General features: G+C 32.5%; 1 pseudogene; it reads left to right on the top strand.

Moving 5' to 3' along the window:
• Nucleotides 1–18,054, top strand: part of LOC149535590 (kinesin-like protein KIN-7K, chloroplastic) — a 190,609-nt pseudogene extending 172,555 nt beyond the window's left edge.
• The last annotated feature ends 5,039 nt before the right edge of the window (nt 18,055–23,093 follow it).

Here is a 23,093-nt window from a genome sequence, read left to right as displayed (position 1 = left end):
CCCTTAGGCAAATTCTTACACAAAGGTTGTTTACAATAAGAAAAATTAGAAGAACAAGTAACATAAATTTTGTTTGCCAAGCTTGACTAAGTGGATAGTAGGTGTCGAGAAAAGTTAGTACAAGCTGAGCAAAAAATTAGTTGGAGCTGAGTAAAATTTTATTCTAGTGTATACTGAGAAGAATAGTGGATTCCAAGTAAAGTTTAGTTGATTCCAAGCACCAATAAACTTTAGTTTGTGCTAAGTAATTTCACAATGGATGTCGAGCAACACAGTATGTGTCAAGCATTAAAAGCTTGATAATGTTGAGCCATTGCATTATTTAAAATATCATGGACTTGATGAATCTAAGCCAACAAGTTTATTTTCTTAGATTGTGTGAACTAGGTGGAAGATAAGGTTGATGAGTTGGTGGCACAGAATTTAAGGTAAACCATTTTTAGGCAAATTTAAGTGGATTCTAAGAGAAGATTCTAGAAGAGACATGAGATATGGGACATATACATTGTATCCTACCTAATCCATCCTAACCCTAAATTGGATGATGGAGAATGAGTGGGAAAATATCTTAATTTCCTATTTATAGGAATGGTTGGTCATGAAGCAAGGTGTTTATGTGTGAGAACCTAAGGGAGACAAAGAGTCAAGGGTCTTGCTTCATCTAGTGACCTAAAAGAAGAGTCTACAATGACATGTTAAGCAAGAAGGCTTAAGGAGATAAATTCTTGAAGGGTGAAAAAGATATCAGAGTTGCAAAGTATGAAGGCAAAGCATAATTGAGGACTAAATAGAGATCTATAATCTACAAAAGAAGTTTTAAGTTATATTAGATCAAAGCCTTACTGTTACTCTCTAAAAATTGTATCAGTCTAGGGTAAATCCTTTGGATTAAGGTTGACCTAATAGTCATTTGTAAATTTTTTAACTGAGTGACATTTCAAATGAATGGTCTAAAGTCCTTTAACAAGGCTCACTCCTAACAAGGTGATTGAATTTCTTTAACTGGGTCACATTTAATACTGTGTATTATAACCTTTAACAGGGTTGGCCTTTCATAGGGCATCACTTCAAAAGAGTGAAAAGAGTAGCATGTTATTGGTGGTTTTTCCCAAATTGGGTTTCCATTTAAATAACCGTGTCAAGTGTGCTGATGAATCTATTATGTTTCATGCTTTACATTTCAGCAAGTTGATTTGACAATAACCTACAAGTTTTAAGTGATTGCATAATCTTATGGATGCATGCATTAGTATAAATGTTTTATGGGTTACTAAAGTTGTGAAAAGTTTTATTTATTAAATTGGACCTTGGATAGTTGATTCACCCCACACCCCCCCCAACAAAAAATTATTCTAAAGTATTCTAACAATTGGTATGAAAGCCTCATTGCTTGAGAGAACTAGTTTAAAGGTAATAGAAGCACAAAGATCAAGATGTCTAAAAGAGAAGTACCCAAGCTCGATAGAGATAACTTTCCTACATGAAAAAGTTTGATAAAGCTACACCTTAGGGGACTTGGAGATCATGCACAATCTACCATTTTTGTGGAGCATGTTGATCCTATTAGTGCTCCAACTACTAAAGATATGAGATAGAAGAAAGAACACAACCAAGAAATGCTAGAGATTGGCTTTGCCCTAAGTTATGTCTAATTTGATGATATCAAAGGTCTTGATAGTGCAAAGAAAATGTGGGATGCCTTAACTACTATCTATGGAGGAGATGTAAATTTTCTTAGAGCCAAAGCTAAAAGTATCAGAGGTAAGTTTGATGATATGAGAATGGAAGAAGGTAAGAATATTGCTAAATATGTTGAAAGGATAAAAGAAGTTGTCAATGCAATAAAAGGAGCTACTAGTAGTATAGATGATGATACTATTTTAAGAAATTTTTTGAGAACACTGTTACCTATTTATGCTATTAGAATTTCTACAATTAGGGAAATTAGATGTATTCCAAGGAATAAGCTATCACTTGAAGATTTGGTAGGTAGACTCACTACTTTTGAGCTATCTAACTTTGATAACTACAAGCCTTTCAAAGCTAAGGTGTCATTAAAGGAACCTGATGAAAAGAAGAAGAAAAAGAAGAAGTATGTGTCTAGTGACAGTGATACAGATGAGGAGGATGTTGAACAGCTTGAAGCACTACTAGCAAGAAGATTCCACAAAGGTAAAGGAAAGTTCAAAGGTAAGTTACCTATCATTTGTTTCAATTGAAATGAGATTGGCCATATTATTTCTAGATGCCTAGAGAAGAAGAACTATAGATGTGGTGAGAAATACAAGAGTAGAAGAGATGAAGATAGAAAGGACTACAAAGAAAAAGGAAAGAAGTCTTGCAACATTGCTAAAGAGAAAACAAAAGATGATTTTGATGAACATGATGATGAGGTGGTGTATGTTGCAATGAAGGATGAATCTGATGAAGATGAGGCAACTACACTTGTGACTTGTGTAAACAAGAATGATAGATAGATCACTGACAGTGGATGTTCACATCACATGACTAGAAACAAAAGTAAATTCATTACCTTGAATTGTTATGATGGAAATAGTGTAAGATTTGGTAATGATGCACCATGTTTGATAAAAGGAAAAGGTTCTATCAAACTCACAGACAAGATTTTGTGTGATAATGCTTACTATGTTGAAGGACTTAACTATAATTTGTTGAGTGTGTCACAATTGAATAATCTAGGATGTAAGGTTGAGTTTGAAACAAGATTGCTAAGATATATAGCACAAATGGGAAACCAATTAGAAAGGGTGATCAAAGTAGAAGTAATCTATTCTATCTTGACATAGAGAATGCTACTTCTCTTGTTGTAAAATTTGATGATGTATGACTATGTCAGAAGAGGTTATGCCACGTTAACTTTGATAACTTGGTTAGTATCAATAACATGAAGAAAGTTAGAGGTTTGCCTAAATTGAAGAAGCCTAATAATGTAATGTCCAAACAATGTCAGTTAGGAAAAATGGAAAAGTCAAGTTTTAAGAGTAAAACTTATAACTCTAAAGGAATACTAAAGATTGTTCCTACTGACTTGTGTGGACCGATTGATGTGCAAATCTACAAAGGAGATAAGTATGTTTTTGAAATAGAAATTTGATGCTTTTCAAATGTTTAAGTGGTACTTGGCAAGAGTTGAAAAGGAAATAGGTAAAAGTTTGAAGTGTTTAAGATCTAATAGAGGAGGAGAATTCACATCAAAAGAATTTGAGATGTTCTGTAATGATAGAGGAATGAAATGACAGACATCTACCCCTAGAACACCTCCAAAAAATGGAATAGCTAAAAAGAAAAACAAATCTATAATGGACAATGCTAGAACACTCATGATGGAGAAGAATGTTTCTTTGAAATACTAGGGAGAAGCTATAAACACATTTTTCTATACCTTGAACAATGTGCAAATCAAAAAAGGTACTCATTCAACACCTTTTGAACTATGGTATGGATACTCACCCAATGTAAAATAATTTATGGTATTTGGACGTAGATGTTACATTCTTAAATATTTTAGGAATGGAAAGCTTGATGTAAAAAGTGAAGAATGTATATTCCTAGGATACTCCACAAGAAGTAAAGCTTATAAGTGTTTAAATACTAACACTAACAAAATTGTGGAAAGTACAAATGTGAACTTTGATGAATATATAGAAGTTTATGAGGCTGAATCTATGAAGAAGCTAGAAGAATACAAATCATTTGTATACTTTTATGAAGGAATGCCAACTAAAGAAGATGTTGCAAATCAAGTTAAGGGTCAATAGAAAGTTTTAGTGACTGCCAAGTCACACCCAATGAATGTCGAGTTGTATTCAGGAACTGAGTGACATTTAGATGTCAAGTTATAGAATAAAGTGAATGCACATTCTGATTCTAAGATTAGTGAACACAATAGAGATGTTGAGATACCTAATAGAGATATACATAGTGATTTTGAAGTTGAAAGAAAATATGAAGAAACAAGAGATGAACCAAGATTGTCTAAATATTGCAAAAGACATCATCTTGCTACTCAAATCATTGGATATAAAGATGCTAGACCAATGAAAAGAAATAGATTAAGAAATGATACATTTTTTTGAGCATGAAGGAACTCAAATTAGTAACAGATGCATTAGAAGATGTTGACTAGAGCAAAGCCATGGAAGAAGAGATTGAACAAATAGAGAAGAATAAAATATGGAGTCTAGTTCCTAGACCAGAAGACAAAAATGTGATTGGTACCAAGTGGGTATTTAGAAATAAGCTAGATGAAAATGGTGAAGTCACAAGGAAAAAAGCAAGATTAGTTTGAAAAGAATTTGCAAAAGAAGAAGGAATTGACTATGGAGAGACATTTACCCTTGTTGCTAGATTGGAAGCAATAAGAACTCTACTTGCTTATTTTGCATACAAAGGTTTCAAAGTTTATCAAATGGATGTTAAATCTACATTTTTGAATGGTATATTAGAGGAAGAAGTTTACATAGAAAAACCAAAAGGTTTTGTTGATGTTAATAGTAAGAACATGGTATGTAGACTATACAAGACTCTATATGGTTTGAAACAAGAACCAAGAGCATAGTATGAGAGACTTCATAATTATCTTGTGAAGATTGGATTTGAAAGAACTGATTATAATAACAATCTGCTCATGAACATAGAGAAAGGAAAAGGTATTTTGTTATCTGAAATATTTGTTGATGATATCATATTTGGAGGTCAAGATGCTTTATGTAAGGATTTTGAAAATTAGATGAAGCAAGAATTTGAGAATTCTATGTTTGGAGAGATCAATTTTTTTGTGAGTTTGCAAGTATATTAGATGAAATATGGTATATACATCTATCAGTCAAAGTATGTCAAGGAAATATTGATTTTTTTTGGATTGGAGAATTCCAAACCAGCAAGTACACCTATGGTGACATGCTACAAATTGTCAAAGAATGATGATTCAGCTGAGGTGAATCAAACATTGTATAGTTCTATGATTGAAAAATTACAATATGTAGTACATAACAAAATTGATATTGCATTATTTGTAGGGATAGTTGCAAGATTAGCTACTAATCCTAGGGAGAATCACTTAATGGCTATGAAGAGAATAACGAGATATCTGAAGGGAACAAAACAGTTTGGTCTATACTACAAGAAGAATGAAAATTTTGAATTAAGAGCCTACATTGATGCTGATTGGGCTAGGAACATTGATGATAGAAAGAGCACCATTGGATGAGTGTTTTTTTTTAGGAAAGAGACTAGTTACATGGACTAGCAAGAAACAAAGTTGTACTTCACTATCTACTACTGAAGCTGAATATGTTGTTGCTACTATAAATTGCAAAAACATTGTATGGATTAAATTTCTACTCAAAGGAATGAAGGAAGAAATCATAAAACTAGTGATACTTTATTGTGATAATACCAGTGCTATCAATATATCAAAGAACCAATGATGCACACAAAGACAAAGCACATTGCAATCAAGTATCATTGCATGAGAGAGTTAGTTCAAGATAAAGAGGCAAAGATGGAATATGTCAACACAAAAGAACAAATTGTTGATATCTTCACAAAACCATTACCTAAGGATTTTCATGAGTATCTAAGAGGTAAATTAGGGGTGATACTCCTATCGAAGGCTATCTAAGTAACAAGAGGAGTTCCCTACATTAAACAAGTTGATGTTTATATGTTTCACATTGGTGCAAAGGATCTTAATTCAGGAGCTGCCTAAAGTAATGAAAGAGCTAAAACTTTAAATCAGCCACAAGCATAGTGACAGAGGGAGAAACTTAAAGAACTTGACAAAGTCTATATTTGCATGTTAAGTTGACAAGCCTTTGGAGTATGTCTTCGGCATTTTTGTCAAAGAGGGAGATATTCTGTTGATCAAACTAGTATAAATGTTGAGGGAGATATTGTTGATCAATAATATGATTACTGATCAAAAGGAAAATATTACGAGATTTTTGTCAAGGAGATGGAGAGTGTTACTGATTAGAAGAGAGCACAAGTATGATCAAAGAGATAGAGAATAATATAAGAAAGAGGGAGAAATCCTAATCTACCTAGTCAAAGGGAGTTATAAGAAAGAGTTTTGAAACCTAATCAAAAGATGGAAGCTACTGATAGAGGGAGAGATTTCAATACAAGTTTTATTTTTGGTATTGTCCTACTATTTTATCCTAGTTAGTTTGGTTGAATTGGTTGATCAATTTAGTTTTTTGTCAATGCCAAAGAGGGAGATTGTTGAAAATAGATTGAAAAGATAATTGTTGAGAGATATTATTGAAAGAGGGAGATTGTTGAAGAAGACTATGTGTTTCAATCATCGTTTTGTCACTAATGCAAACCTACTATTTTTTGGTAAGACAATTACTTATAAGATTCAAGTACTATCACTTATTTGATTGATGGAGAGGATTTGATCAAAAGATGTAACAATAGCACCTAGAGGAAAAGGTTGAGTTATGACTATGTAATGAAGTAAAAGGATTAGTTGAGATACTAATGGCATGATGTATTGATAGTCTACTTAAGGTGACAAAGGCTGGTTACACTAAAAAAAATTAGAAGAACAAGTTACACAAATTTTGTCTACCAAACATGACCGAGTGGATAGTAGGTGCCAAGAAAAGTCAGTACAAGCCAAGCAGAAAATTAGTTGGAGTAGAGTAAAATTTTCATTCTAGTGTATGCCAAGAAGAATAGTGGATGTCGAGTAAAGTTTAGTTGATGTTGAGCACCAATAAACTTTAGTTCATGCGAAGTAATTTTACAATGGATGTTGAGTAATGAAATATGTGTTGAGCATCAAAAGCTTGATAATGTTGAGCTGCTGCATTATTTAAAAGATCATGGATTTGATGAATTTGAGTTGACAAATTTATTTTCTTGGATTGTGTGAACTAGGTGGAAGATAAGGTTGATGAGTTGGTGGCACAAAATTCAAGGTAAACCATTTTTAGGTGAATTCAAGTGGACTCTAGGAGAAGTTTTTAGAAGAGATATGTGATATGGGGTAGATACATTATATCCTACCTAATCCATCCTAATCCTAAATTGGATAATGGAGAAAGAGTGGGAAAATATCTTAATTTCTTATTTATAGGGATGGATGGTCATGAAGCAAGGTTGTCATGTGCAAGAACCTAAGGGAGACAAGGAGTCAATATTTTTGCTTCATCTAGTGACCTAAGAGAAGAGTCTACAATGACACATTAAGAAAGAAGACTTAAGGAGATAAATGCTTGAAGGGTGAACAAGCTATCAGTGCTGGAAAGTGTTAAGGCCAAGCATAATTAAGGACTAAACAAAGATCTATAATTTGAAAGAGAAGTTTTAAATTGTGTTAGACCAAAGCCTTATTGCTACTCTCTGACAATTGTATCAGTCTAGGGTAAATCCTTTGGATTAAGGTTGAACTAATAGTCATTTTTAAATCCTTTAACCAGATGATATTCCAAGTGAATGGTCTAAAGTCCTCTAATAAGGATCAATCCTAATAGGGTGATTGAAATCCTTTAATTAGATCATATTTAATAGTGTGTATTGTAACCTCTAATAGGGTTATCGTTTCATAGGATATCACTTTAGAAGAGTGAAAGTAGTAGCATGTTACTGGTGGTATTTCCGAAATTGGGTTTCCCCATAAATCATTGTGCCAAGTGCACTGATAATTTTTTTATGTTTCATACTTTACATTTTTGCAATTTGATTTGACAATAACCTACAAGTTTTAAGTGATTGCATAATCTTATGGATGGATGCATGAGTATAAATGTTTTTTGGGTTCACTAAAGTTGTGAAAAGTTTTATTTATACATCTAAACCTTGGATAACTAATTCACCTGCCCTCTTAGCTATTTTAAAGTATTCCAACACATGCTTCTTCTTCAATTCAATCCTTAATTTGACCTTATATGTATATATTTTACCTTGTCAAGTTAGCTTGAATATAATTTCAAATAAACAAAATTCATCTCATGAGTCGGCTATAACTAACCAACAAAATTGTCAGATCAAATAAAATGATACAAGAAAATTATTCACTAGCTAACCTAACTCGGTCAACACTAACTTAGAAATGACTTTTCTTCAAACTTCCTTTGGTAACTAGGTGAGCTTAGGTAACACTGGTTCCATGCCAACTTTCCTTTGGTATTTAAGTGAGCTCAGTTAACACTTGTTCCATGCAGACTTTCCTTAAGTGACTAAATGAGCTTGGTAGATAGTGACTGGAAACTTGGTTAAAATTGAAATTATTTTCATACACTAGAAGTTCCTTTGAATCCTTAGTGAGCTTGGAATACACTAATTTCTTGACATATACTTTACATTTGTGTAATATCAAAGACAACATACAATTGAATGATTTGTATCGAACAATCTCCTTCTTTGGAATTGATGACAACAAAACATCTCATGATACATAAAATTTTTAGAGAAAAATAGAAGGATAATGTCCTTATTTTTATTCTAATTATCATCCATGAGAACTCCTTCTGTCATCAATCTTTGATTACAATGATTGAAATATCTCCTTCCAATAGAAAGATCTCCCTCTTTGATATCAACTTAAAATTTATGATATGACAAGATGAAAAATTCTCTTTTTGACATATCAAACATAAAAAACATTTTTATGATATATAACAATAAAATGTCCCTCTTTGAAATCTTATGCAAAATACAATAATTAGTGTAGCTTCCATGTACTTGATGTACAAATTCATATGCAATTTTCTCTACAATACTACATCAACTTGACCGATCTTCAACATGCTTGGTTGATGCATCACTAAAGTTTGATTAGTGAGCTTTAGATAGGGGAATGACCCCTAGCTTACCTCTTAGATACAAAAATGCATCCTTAGGTGATGGTTTGGTGAATATGTCTACAATCTATTCATTTGTATTCACATATTCCAATCTCACCTCCTTGTCCTAAACCATTTCTCTCAAGAAATGATATTTTATTGCAATGTGCTTGGTTTTGGTATGCATCACTAGATTCTTGGATATGTTGATTGCATTGGTGTTATCATAGAAGATAACAATGAGGTCCTTGATCTCCTCCTTCATACCTAACAATAGTTGTTTGAACCATACAATGTTGGAACAATTTACTACTACAACAACATATTCTACTTTTTTTTAGACTAGGAGATTCAATTCTACTTCTTTTTTGTCCAAGATACTAGCCTCCTTCCAAGAAAAAATGATCCACCACTAGTGCTCTTCCTGTCATCAACATTTCTTGTCCAATCAACATTAGTGAATGCTCTCAATTCAAAGTTACCTCCTTTCTTATACCAAAAACCATAATCTCTAGCACCTTTCAGATACCTCATGATTCTTTTGATTTCCATCATATGATTTTCTTTAGGATTAGAAAATAATCTAGCCACCATACCAACAGCTAATGCTATATCATGTCTTGTGTGCACTATATGCTGAAGTTTTCTAATCATTGATCTATATGTAGTCTAGCCTACCTCCTTAAAATCATCATTTTTGAAAAGATTATTTCCAATAGACATAGATGTTCCAATTAGTCTAGAATTGTCCATTCTAAATTTCTTCAGTATCTCCTTGATGTATTTTGATCAAGTAATATAGATACCATCCTTCATCAATTGAATCTATAAGCCAACAAAGAATTTAATCTCCCCAAACATTGAAATTTTAAATTCCTTACTCATTTCCACAAAAAAATATTTGCATAAATCATTGTTTCCAGTAAATAATGTATCATCCACAAAGATTTCTACCAACACAATCTTCTTATCTAGTCCTTCTTTGATGTATAGGTTGCTATTATCCTTAGTTCTTTGAAAACCAATATTTATGAGAAAATAATGTAACCTTTCATACCAGGCTCTAGGGGCATGTTTGAGATCATTAAACACTTTTTGTCATCTACAAACCATGTACCTTTTTCTAGGATTAATGAAACCTTATGGTTGCTTAATGTAGAATTCCTCTTCTAAGATTTCATTCAAGATTGTTGATTTCACATCCATTTGATATACTTTGAATCCTTTGTGTTCTGAGTATGCAAGGATTTTTCTAACACCTTCTAGTCTAGCAATAGGAGAAAAAGTCTCTCCATAATCAATACCTTCTTCTTGAGCATAACCCTTGCAAGCTAACCTTGCCTTGTTTCTTGAAACTTCTCCTTTCTCATTTAACTTATTTTTGAATACCCATTTTGTGCCAATTACATTCTTGTCCTTGGGTCTAGGAACAAGAGTCAAAGTTTTATTCCTTTCAATCTAATCAATCTCTTCATTCATTTTTTCAATCCATTTTCCATTTTCCAATGCATCTTTGAAAATTCTAGGTTTAAAATCAGTAAGCAAACATGTACCTTTTATTTTTTTCCTTGTCATTTACCTTCTAACTAATCGTCAATTATTTTCTCAGGTGCATGATGTCTTCTGACATATTCGTCAAGTCTAGGCTCATTCTTTTTGAATTCACTAGGTTCACCATGATCTTTTGAATCATGTTTGGGTCCCACTATCTATGACCCGGTTCTATCGGATTACTCAGTTTGGATTGGCTTAATTTCATTTCCTTCTAACTATGACTTGTGTCCTTCAAAATATGACTCAGGTTGCATTGGCTACAACTTTTGTTGAACTGGGGATTTTGGAGACTTGGGTAGTGACGACTGTTGATTGCTATTTTCTTAAACTTTAGGTAAAGCATTAGGTTCATAGAAAACAAAGTTTATGTAGTTTTTAGTATCTTTTCTACTTTTTTCTTCACACTCTTCTACAAATTCATCAATCTTTACATGTACACTTTTTATAACTTTGTGAGTGGATAGATTCAAACATTTGTATGATTTTCTCTTATTGGAGTATCCCAAGAATATGCCTTCATCACTTTTTACATCAAAATTTCTTTTTCTTGAACCCTTTATGATATAAAATTTTCTTCCAAATACCTACAAATAACAAACATTAGGTTTATAGGCATACCATAATTCAAAAGGTGTTTGATCTGATTCCTTCAACTGAACTTGGTTTAAGGAATGAACTATAGTACTAATTGCTTCCTTCCAATATTTAATAGAAACATTCTTCTTTATCATCAGTGTCATTGCATAATCCATGATTGATCTATTCCTTCTCTTAGCTATGCCATTCTACTAAGGTGTACTAGCACTACTACTTTTAACCTTATTTTTCTACCAAAATTTTCAACCATCAACTAAATAAGTTTAGGTTGGATGGAATGTTAAGGAAAAAAATTATTATTTTTAGATGTAAGCCTCATTTTGGTCAAAATTTCAACCAACACGGGGCTTATGCATTAAAAAAAAAAACATTTCTCACTTTTTCTTTCATGTGCATAGGTTCATTTGGGATTTCTATGAATTGTCACATGCTTTTTGCAGAGGGTAGGGCTAGTTTTTAATGTCAGATACAATCACAAGCTCACAGGATCCTTCTATTTTGGAAAAAGACAAATAGAAAGATGAAGATATGTAGGAGTGTTTCATGCCTAAGTCACACTGGCTCCTCCTACAACTCCATATGCATCGGCTTTCTCACATTAATGTTTGCTTTCAAGTCAAATAATCATGAGAAGCAGCATCAATAAAAACTTATTATATGTAGGCATTTTCTTACACTATTATTCAATGTCAGAAGAGTGTAGATCTAAGCTAGGAGAAAAAGAACAAAGATTCAATCTTGTTTCTTCAATTTTTAGTATGGCTTTAGAGAAAAAAGAATCCTTATCAAATTTTAGGGTTTGGTTGATGAAGTAACTAGCTCTATGGGGATCATAATGGTTAATAAGCAACTTATGTTTGGATAAAAATTTAGATTTGGTATGTTTGAATTACTTGTATTTATCAAATTTCATTTGAATAATTGCTTAATGGATACTTTCGCTAGGAAGAAATAGCATATAGTCTAGTTGTTAGCAGTGGTTATATGTTGAGTTGATGAATGAGAATATCTTGCAATGAATGGGAATTCTAGATTGAGGCATTTATTAAAATCGTGTGGGTTACAACTTGATGTTCACCAAAATTCACCTTGGACCACAATGATTATACAATCCTGCATACATAACTTTCCTTTTCTAATAGGGATAGGTTAATCTTCAGAAAAAATGTACTAAAGACAAAACAAAGTCAAACTTTTATTTTTTCCAGATTCATAGTGATTTTTAATAAAAGCTTCCACTTATAATATAGAGCACTGTCGTGTATCAATTGACAAGTTCTCATAATGTAGTGTTGGTTACTTGTGCTGAATTATTTTATTCTTCATGAATTTATTAGATTTCACAATTAAAGAATTTCCCTTTCAATTTTTGGATTTGATTGTGTATAGTTTTTTGTCATCAACATTTCAAATCATACTGCATGATCCATCATTAGGATGCTAGATAGAAAAGAACATAAGATAACAGATTGCAAAACTACTAGACATTAAAAATGAGGAGGGGAGGGGGTTGTAGGGGAGGAGAGAGATAATTGACAAGACCCAACCTCAATAATGAATGAGAATAGCAAAGAATGAAGTAGGGTGGGGGGTAGTTGGGGGCAATACACTCAAGGGAGTGGAGAGAAGTCAAACACACACACACACACACACACACACACACACACACACACACACACACACACATATGAGGAAAAAAGAAAATGGATAAGATATATTAGCACTCACATACACACCCATTTCCTGCTTGAAAATTTTCCCAACCTTATTTCTTGTCACATTGTCATTGCATTCATGTTTTTGATTACTTGTGGCAACATAGGCTCCACCCATATGTCTAGGCCATGGCCAGTAGGACTAAATTTCTCATGCACATCACTCTAGCACCTTGATTTTGTTTGTATTGATGCTTGCAATCATATTTAGCCATTTAGAGTTACAAATTTTGTGGAAAACTTTGCTCATTTTTATACAGTGATTTTGTTCTTATATAAAGAACAAGCTACATATCTGGCACAAATGGACCTTCTCTCACCCCTTTTATTTTAGTTTCATTTAAAATATTGCCACATAAACCTTAGCATACAGTGAAGATTCTGACTTAGTTTTACAAAGGTCCAAGATGAAGGTTGAATTGTCAGTTGTTTATTGTAATGCACTAAAAGTGTGGTTGAATTGACTTGGGCAGTAACTTGAATGATTTTGAGAATCCTATTTTTAATGGAAAATTCCCCAATGTCATTTTTACATTCTCATTCATGTATGCATGAGGAAATGAAGGAGCTTTGGTCAATTATTCTAGTACTTTAACTTGATATATAAGGACACTAGCTTAGTAGTGTAAACATTTTATGTTGTCCCTAAAAGAGTAGGCAGTAAATAAATGCAGATATAATAGCTATTTTTGTTATGGATATTCTGAATAAGAGGTTGCCTTCTTGGTTTTATTGGGTCTAACATTTAAGTACATAAATTGTTAGAGCATAGGCCACTTCTACAACTCTGGCCTCATGTTGAGATTCACCTACAAGTCTACAAAATAATGTTTGAATAATATAAGAGGGTATTTTTTGATTTCAAAGTACATCATTTCATGATTTTTTTTTTCAAGTCATTTTCCTTTCTTTTCCTTTCTCATTGAAAATTTCTTGTATGCTTTGTAAACCCCTACACTTTTGAAATTTGTGCATTCCTTTACTATTATAATGTTAATAGCTTGAAGGTTTATGAACAGTGTCTTTGCTTGCTCTTAAGAGAGCTATGAATATTACATTTATAAAAATTTGAAATTCTTTTCTATGTATGCAGGTAGTAATTCAAAAAATTATTGAAGTAGCAAGAGTTGAAACTTGAGTGATGCTTTCCTTGGTTCTTCTTTATATTATGGAGGGCGTGATCTGTACCATGATCCTTCAACTATAAAAGTAAAGTGGGCACAGACATGTATTGGTATGCTTTCCTTTCTCATCATCTCATTAGAAGTCATTTTATTCAAATTGTAGGCATGCATCAAAAGCTATCCAATTTTAGATTTGAAGCAAGCTTTCCATGATACAAAATTAGATGTACATCATGAGTACAATGTACACTTATTTTTGTTTCTTGTAATGTATACTATGAGCTATGTTATTGTTTTCTTTTGCCAAATCACTCTTAAACATAACCCAAGGGGAATGAGACAGAAATTATATGCTCTAAGGCATAAATACAAAGTTGTTTGTATGTATTGCATTATTTTGTAGTATAGTGATTGGTTTATTAAATAGGCATTGGTGTGACTAACCTTGTTAGTTAATGTATGGAAAATATGATTTTTACAACTTATATGTACAATCACACCAGCATCTAGTAATATGGAGGAGACTCACAACACTTTAAATTTTTCTCAAAGAGCCAAACGAGTTGAAATTTGTGCTGCACCAAATAGGGTTTATATTTCCATTACTTAAAAAAATGACAAATATAGGTACTAGATTAACATCTAAGACTTTAGAAATGCTTGTACTTTAATATTTCTTTTGTGTATAAAGCTAAGGCTTTTCTTTCTTATGTAGATCATTGATGGAAAGTCATTGATAAAAAAGTACCAAAAGGAAATTTTGAGTCTAAAGGATGAACTTGATCAATTAAGGAGGGTATTATTGTGACAACTAGTTATGAGGAGCTTATGATAGTAAGGCAATAGGTCCTTTCCTCTAACCAATTTTTTACTTTCTCCCTAACATTGGGATTTCTTGTGTATTGCATTTTTGAGTTACATTTCTGTGATCCAATTTGAATGTTTTTTTAATGGTAGTCAATGATTCCCCCCCCACCTCTTTTTATAGTTAATTTGTTTTGAAGTTCTTATTCATGACTCATATAGTGAAAAAATTTGGAAGACAGTGAATTATCTCATTGCACCTATATATATTTAGCCTTTTACGTAGTTATACTCTATTGTTAATGAGTTTGAGAGTTGTACACTGTGAATAGCTTGAAGTTGGCCAAGTCAAAATGTAGTCAAGGTTAGAAGAAGATGAGCAAGCTAAGGCAACACTTATGAGTAGAATCCAAAGGCTGACCAAGCTAATCTTAGTATCTACAAAGAATGCAATTCATACAAATCTTTCAGACACCCCTGCTTATCAGTGCAAACATTCTTTTGGTGAAGATGAGGTAATTATAATTTATATTCAAGCCTTAGAAATTTTAGATGCTTCAACTAATTTGACAAGTTTTTGAAAGATTTGTGTGTGTATTTTGATAGATTAGTTTTTTGAAGAAAACAATTTACAAACTTAAATCTCAATTGTTGGAGCTAGTCAAATCTCAAGCTTATATTTGTTCATCTGATCAATAATGAATGACATGGATACATTTAAGTATGGAAACTCAATTAGAGTGCTCACAAGTTGTAACCAACTCGATAGGATGCTAGGAACACATGCTACAATAAGTAGTCCACCTTTGCCAAAAGAACTATATCTACTTGTCACACCTAAGTGGGAAAACTAGCATTTTAGATGCTACTTGATTATGTTTTGAAGCATATCCCTCATGCAATGTAGGTTTGAGGCTTTATCACATGTCACATAAGGATTCATCTTTTGGGCAAATGATAATTGCTATAAGAATGTAGCATGATTTTAAATCACATAATTGGAGAGCCCCTCAAAGACATTCCAACCATATACCAATGCATATAGACTATTGTCTCATAGAAGGATTTAAGGACCGAATAACCTATAAAACTGCATTAAGACAAAAAATTTAAGCCACGTTTCTATTTATTCATGCTTGAAACCTACTTAAAAGGTTATCTATGCACAATTTTTGAGTATGCATGCTTGGTCCTTGTCTGTTACACTAACATCATTAAGATCACACCTAGATAAATTAAGAACCATTCCAAAAGCCTCCTACTTTACATGCTCTTTAAGTTTAGACCTATTGATAAAAGTTTGTATGATAATGTTGCCTAGGCCTTTTCCATTTTGATGTAGAGGTGTATTTTAATTCTGACAAGTATACCAAATGTCTTAAGTTCTTGATTCTTCCATCATTTATGTAAGATATAAATATATTTGAGCCATTTTAAAGGCCTTATTCATTGCATGTTCTTCAAGTTTGTGCAATTGGCAAAGGCTTTCATGACGATGTTGCCCAAGCCTTTTCCTCCAAGATGTAGAAGTGTCTTTTAATTATGATAGGTATAATAGGTACTAAAAGTGTATTGTTTCTATTGTAGAATGGAAGGACCAACTTATTCCAATTGAAATTATACTTATCTTTATCATTTGATTTTTTGAATTTGAGCCAATGAGATCATGGCTCATATGTAGCTCTATTATTGTTCCTATTCAATTGGTCTTAGGCATTAACACCATACTACATAAATATATGTTCCTTTTCTAATAAATAATGATAGAACCTTTAGCCAAACACACAAATATAACAAGTTTTACTTGCTTTTACTTTATGTTGTTTTGTTACATTATTTTTAGGATAGTTGAGGTTTCATTTAATGAGGATATGCAAGTAGCACTATGAATTTCTTTAAAACTATACCACACATGATTTCCTCATTCCAAATTATATTTTGAAGAGTCCGCTGAAAGATACTATGTGCAATCACAATGCAATACATAAGCTTAAAACATTTCTATTAAAAATACTTCCAATTGTGCTCCATGAAAGTTTTTGTAGATGGGCTAAATTTTAGTAGTTTGGATTCTTCAATTATAATATAATTCATTTTCCAATGCTCTTTTGTTTTATATTGGGTCTATTTTCTTAAATTTTCATATTTTTTTAGGATACAAGCTTTAGCTATTATTATTTTCTAGAAAATTTAAAGTAATTGTTAATTTGGATTCTGACTAACCTTGCATAAACAACTAATCTTTTTCTTTTTTGTAGTACAGGCAGCAAAGATTACCAAATTGATGCAAGAAAATGTAAGGCTAAATGAAGAAAATGGTGACCTACAATTCAGAGTCAAAAGTTGGTTGAAGAATCATCATATGAAAAAGAGTTGGCCTTAGCTGTAGTAGTTGAGCTCAAGAATCTGGTGGAGGAAGTTACAACACTTTCTTTCAAAAATTCAAAATTATCAAAAGAACTGGTAGTAGCCTAAGAAATGTTATCTATTAGGGGCTCAGTAAAACAAGGTCTTAGCAATGGTCAATGTAAGAATTTTGATGCCAAGATTAGGAGAGCACATTATGGAAATATGACATTTGAGGTTGGCCATGGGGGCCATGATGATGTAGATTCATGGTGTCTTGATCTAGAGGATATGAAGAGAGAGTTGCATGCAAGAAAAGAGAGAGAAGCTGCTCTTGAGGCTACTTTAGCTGAAAAAGATATTGTTAAAATAGAATATCAGAAGAAAATTGATGAAGCAAAGAGGAGAGATAGATTTGGAGAATGACTTAGCTAGCATATGGGTTCTTGATGTAAAATTGAAGAAAGAGGTAGTAAAAAATGTTGAGAATAGAATTATCAATGTTGTTGAAAATGGTAGAAATAGTGTTGGTAATGCAGATGGCTTAAAAATTCAAGAGAATGATATTAAAGTTGGCTAGTAGAAGGACATAGATGCATTAGAATGTTTAAAGGCTTCTTTTGAACCTAAAAAGAAGTGAGGTGTGGAAATGACATCACTTATTGCTCAACTAAAGGTAATCCAGTTAGAAATATGAGAATATCATGTGGGTCATATCTTTTAAGCTCTTTTTGATAGAACATGTAGATGACAACGTGTGTGTATACATTTTGTACTCATGTGCATGACTAGATTAAATGACAAGGTGCAATTCTTTCAACTCCATAGCTGATTGTGAAGTTACTTGAGAATTTATAGTAATTTCACACTTTCTTTCAACCAATCAAATTAGTTAAATCATTATAGTAATACATAAAATCAAGTATACATAAAAATATTTAGTTCTTTCTTGTTGTCATGTATGACATGCACTTAACTTTATTGCAGAGTGAGGACTTGGAGGGGTTAGAACTTTATAATTTAGAAGATCTTCAAAGTCTTCATGTTGAGGCATTGACCAAGCTCTATGAAGGTAAGGTCTCTTTCCTTTTTCTATAATCAAATTTTTTGTACTTTTGAAGTAGTTATCAAATGCTTGTTTTTCAAAGAAAAATTCCAATCCTTTTGTATGTGTCTATACTAGACCAATGTGTGCTAAATCCCTAATCATTTTTATATAGAATATTATGTAGTCTTATCATTAACATTAGCCTCTTCTTGAACAATATTTTCATACGCTTTATTTTGGCCAGTGTGCACTTGATCGTTTGATTCCTCCTAAAGATGCTAAATGAAAACCCATGAACTATTTTATGAAGTAAAATGAGCATATTTTTTCAAAGGTTCTAATAGCCAGGTTGATAAGATAACAAGTTTTGTGATTTTTGTGGCTACAATCCTAAATCTGTAGTCTCGTCTACATAGGATTATGAAATATCATCTTAGAGTATAATAATAACTGTAATAGTGCACGCGCGCACGTGCGCACACACACCTTTTCATAGGATCAGTGATTATTATCTGTAAATGAATCATAAATAGTATCAATTCTAAGGAAGCACAATCTCATGAAGGGGTAGGGGTTACTTAAGATGAGACACCTAAGCGATGTGGCTCTTTTTCCTCTCCTGAGGAAATCTCTTATGAATCCTCAATTTATCTATTAAATTAAATTGCCAATCTTTCAAGAAATATTAGTCTCCTACAAGAAATAATATCTAGTTTAGTGAGGAAATGTGGTAGGGAGGTGTAGCAATGCCAATTTTCTCCAATTGAGTAGACTAGCCCAACCTACTCAGTTTGTGTCCCATCAGAAAAAATGACTTGGTTGGTTAGTTGGTGCTCACAACTTGGGTTTAGTTGTGAAGAACCAATATCTAGGCTTCCTTCAATTAAAAAACTAGTATCTAGTTGGTTAGCTTATGAGCCAAGGGGTCAATTGACTTGGTTGGTTGTTCCATGCTTTTGGGCTTAATTGTGAGGAACAGATGCTGGGCATCCTACATGTGATTCCCATTAAATTCTTAATATGGTTAGCTATTGGAAATATATGAAGAATTCAATTTAGTGCATTTAGGATATTATATTTTTCAATAGGAATTATCTGTATATGATCTACATCCTTGATTTTAATGTTTAGTATTAATTGATTACAATTCTCTCTAAATTGAATTGCAATTATGTACTAGAAAACTAATTAAGATCAAGTACATCCCTAAAGGGGACATTACAAAGAATTTGCACATCTATATATAATTGTGTTCATTTCCATGGAATTTGTGTACTGTTCAACACTTTGCTACTTGTGAACTTGTGATCAAAGCAACATTCTAGGCATCCCAGAGTGAATGCCTAGGCTGGATTTTCTCAACAAGTGAAGTTTTCCATGGACTCTAAAGCCGAGCTTCCCAAGTGCAAGGCTTCTTTAATTGTGGTGCCTTGAATCTACATCTTCTTACAAAGAAATTGCTAGAGGAAGTTGAATCTGATACTTAGACAAGCTAAATCAACACACAATTTTCCATTTGAAGGTTACAATGTCCTAGTGAGATTTTAATTCCATGTGTCATAATCAATGGAGAAAGAATCTAAATATATCATTTATATGCCCTTCTAGATTTGTGCAATATGTTTTCCTTTCAACAATGAAGAGTATATGATGTTTGTGCAAATCAATTATATTGAGATCTTGGAAAATGATCTCTTAATTTCATGGTCATCAGATGCATTCAATTAGTGATCCTTAATATGCACCAAGTACTTGTATCTTACTACATAGGCTCTTTCAATTTGATAGTATGGATCAAAATGAGATCTTCTTTCCTATAACTCCCAAGAACAATTCATGAATTCTCTCTCTTTTACTTACTACTAGAAGCAATGGACAAGCTTTGGTGTCAAAACTGTGTGGAAATAAAATTCCTAGCCTATTTGTATGCTTTTGATTCATGTCATTTATAACTATATGCCTTGCAACTTCCTTGAGAAACAACTATTTGGAGAAAACCTTGGGAGTTTGATTGGGCATGTTGTACTTTCTAATATGCAGATGTAGGTGAATTTTGGAAACTTAGCATACCATGATCCATACTTCTTCACAAATTTCTCCACTCAACTTGATAATCTCATTAGGAGTTCCTTGTAATACTCTCATTGTGTGCATAGAAAAGGATTTTTTTGCAATCTTAAACCCATCCCTATCTTGAGGTTACATTTGTGGATAATGATCATATATCATGTATTGTCTTGGTCCAATTCCAATTACACCCAAACATTCCAATCCTTTGTACTTGTGTACTCACACAATCATGTAGATCATACAAAAGCTCATGTAAAATGTCATTGATTTTATCATAGTTCTTAATTGTATATTTAAGTTTTCATTGATCATTTTTTCCCAATCAAATCTTTCACTTGCATTAATGATACTCTTGATTAAATAGCTCATCCATGGTCTAAATATTGCCGCTTGTGAGCTTCCAATTGCTTTATTCAATGTGATTATGAGGTCTTGATATCTTCTTTAAAATCTTCCTTGGTCAACTTTGACAACTTGGTACTGTGCTTCCTAGATTATAACCATTCATTATTGACAAGAGTGATGTAGTCATCCTCTCTTTTTACAAACTATTTCATGAAAAATTGTCTTGTTCTAATTAAGCCATCTTTGTGCTATGAGATATTGAATGGATCCTTTATGTTATCAGGTATGATTGCAACCATAAGACTTCCTTTAGGGGTAGGTACTTGTTTCAATGTCATGTCTTCTAGTACATTCAACCATTAGCTTGTGCCATTGTCTGACTAGTGGAAATGCAGTTGCTTGAACTATACCACTCTTCAATATTTTCTTTGTCCATGGTGATGGATTGTGTTGAAATGTTCTATCTCTTATCAAATTCATGTTATAGGAAGAAATTTTGGTGTCATTTATTTTCTTCCATTTGGGTGTAAATTTTGTCTTGAGGAGCATGTCTCATAAATCATGTTTGAGCTACACAATATTGCATTGTCTTGAGTTTATCCCATCTTTAGGTGCCTTTTCCTTTTTCTTCGAGCCTTCTCCTTGATTAGCTCCTATCATTATTTAACCTACCATACAACACCCTACATTAGGTTTTTTCTTTTTATATTTCTTTAAACTAATAGGACTTATTATTTAAGAATCAGAATTCAAGATCACGAACAATTCTGATTTGTCCATTTGCTTCTCTTCTTAATGACTCTTTAAGCAATTTGACCACACATACTTTGTGACTACTTTAAAAATCTGATACATTGCCTAATTTCAATGAGATCTCTTATCTTGAAATTCAAATCTAGAGATTTTTTGAGTTTTCACAAGGCATGATTACTTTCAGATTTTACAAATTCAACACACACCTATAGCTTGCAGCCTTTAGAGCTGATTTCTCCACACCAAAATCTAGACTTGTATAATTGAGTAGTCTTAGTTTCAATGTTTATAGACCTAATCATGAACATTGATCAAAATTGTGCACAAATTTGGCTTGTTAAAAAATGGTTAGTTGCTGATGTTAATAGATTTACTTTGCTTCTTATTTGATTTGCTTGAGCTAACTAAGCTTATGATTTGAAATGAAGTGGGTAGGTTCCTTTTTATATGGCTATAGATTCCAAAGTGTATGACTCAGAAAATAGATAAATTGAAATAATTCACATTAATTAAATCATCTCACTTGATTCACCAAATCAAAACTGATTACTTAAATTTAGATTATACTTCTTCATTATTTATTTAAATTGCTCCTCATCATTTAATAGAATAGAATTGTATTTCATCAACATTTATTTAAAATTTAAATTACTCTTACTCAAAAATGGTTCCAATATTCCCATGGACAAGTAATGTTCCAAATTTTGTAAGATTGGGGATTACAAAGGGTCATACGAGATTAAAGGCATAGGTATGTATTATAAATAAGTGATTGTTTCTTAATCTAGTGTAAGACATACTGTTGCATAATTAATCATTGTTAATTGGCACTCTCCTGATAAGGAACATTACAAGTTGCTATCCCCAAGTGTATTTACTTTATGGGTTATTAATATATACTTAGTCTAATCCTTGTTCACTCACTAATACAATTAAGAGGATAGGTTGGCTTGTCAAGGTTGGAGTAATACCATGTTGGAAGAAGCTTTTAAGCCAGTGGTATAGATGTATATCACAAATATTTTAGGACATAGCCCAAAAATAGGTAACTCTTATATGTGCCACAAATCCTTTGAGGGAGCCTACTTGTAGAGGGTTTCCAAGGCCCTCTGAAAAGTAATTTCCCATCTTTCTTAAGGTTAGTTATGAAGAGTGCAATGGGGAATTGAATGCTTGAATATGTATTGTGAATCAATAATTATTTGTTAATGCACTTGAAATGCATAATGATGAACATTGATAATTAGGAACTAGCATTTTCCTAGTAAGGAATGTTTTATATTTCCATTTTTTTGTAGGATCTAAACCCTAGTTGGGAATAGTAGTGTAAATCATTGGAGATCTCAATAAGGGACCTTACAATAGGATCAAAGCACTACCTTTCCATCTTGCAAGGTATTGGATGAAAAAAAGGAACCATTCTAAGTCAATAAGAAGAAATCTAACAATGTAATGTATTATGTGTATACTTGGAGTATGCTATGTGTCTTCATGCATTGATGTGTAAAATTTGTGTATGGTTCATGTCTTCAGGAATTAATGTGTATACTTCATGTATGCTTTGTTTCTTCATGCATTCATGTGTATGTTCTGTGTATTCTTCATGTCTTCATGCATCAATGGATATATTTTGCATATCCTTTGTCTTCATATATTCATGCATCCACAACCACTCTTCGTCAGTTGGGTAATGAACATGATATCTCAAGTGTGAGCATTAGCAGGAATATGTTTGAAATGATTATCAAAAACTTTTTGTTAGAGAGGACTAATCATACTATGGAGCTTGTTGAGGAAAGTGGATCAAATTGGAGATCGGCAAAAAATGGAACCCCTAACAAGCTTAGTAGTTTTGAGTACATTCTCTTTGCTAGCAATGACATGCAACATACACCAATGATAATCTCTCTTCAATATGTTA

Source organism: Cupressus sempervirens, chromosome 10 (assembly GCF_028749045.1).
Source record: "Cupressus sempervirens isolate cs-2001-9-10 chromosome 10, ASM2874904v1, whole genome shotgun sequence".
NCBI lineage: Eukaryota > Viridiplantae > Streptophyta > Pinopsida > Cupressales > Cupressaceae > Cupressus > Cupressus sempervirens.
Note: the sequence above shows the minus strand (reverse complement) of the source record. Positions and strands in the feature narration are given on the sequence as shown.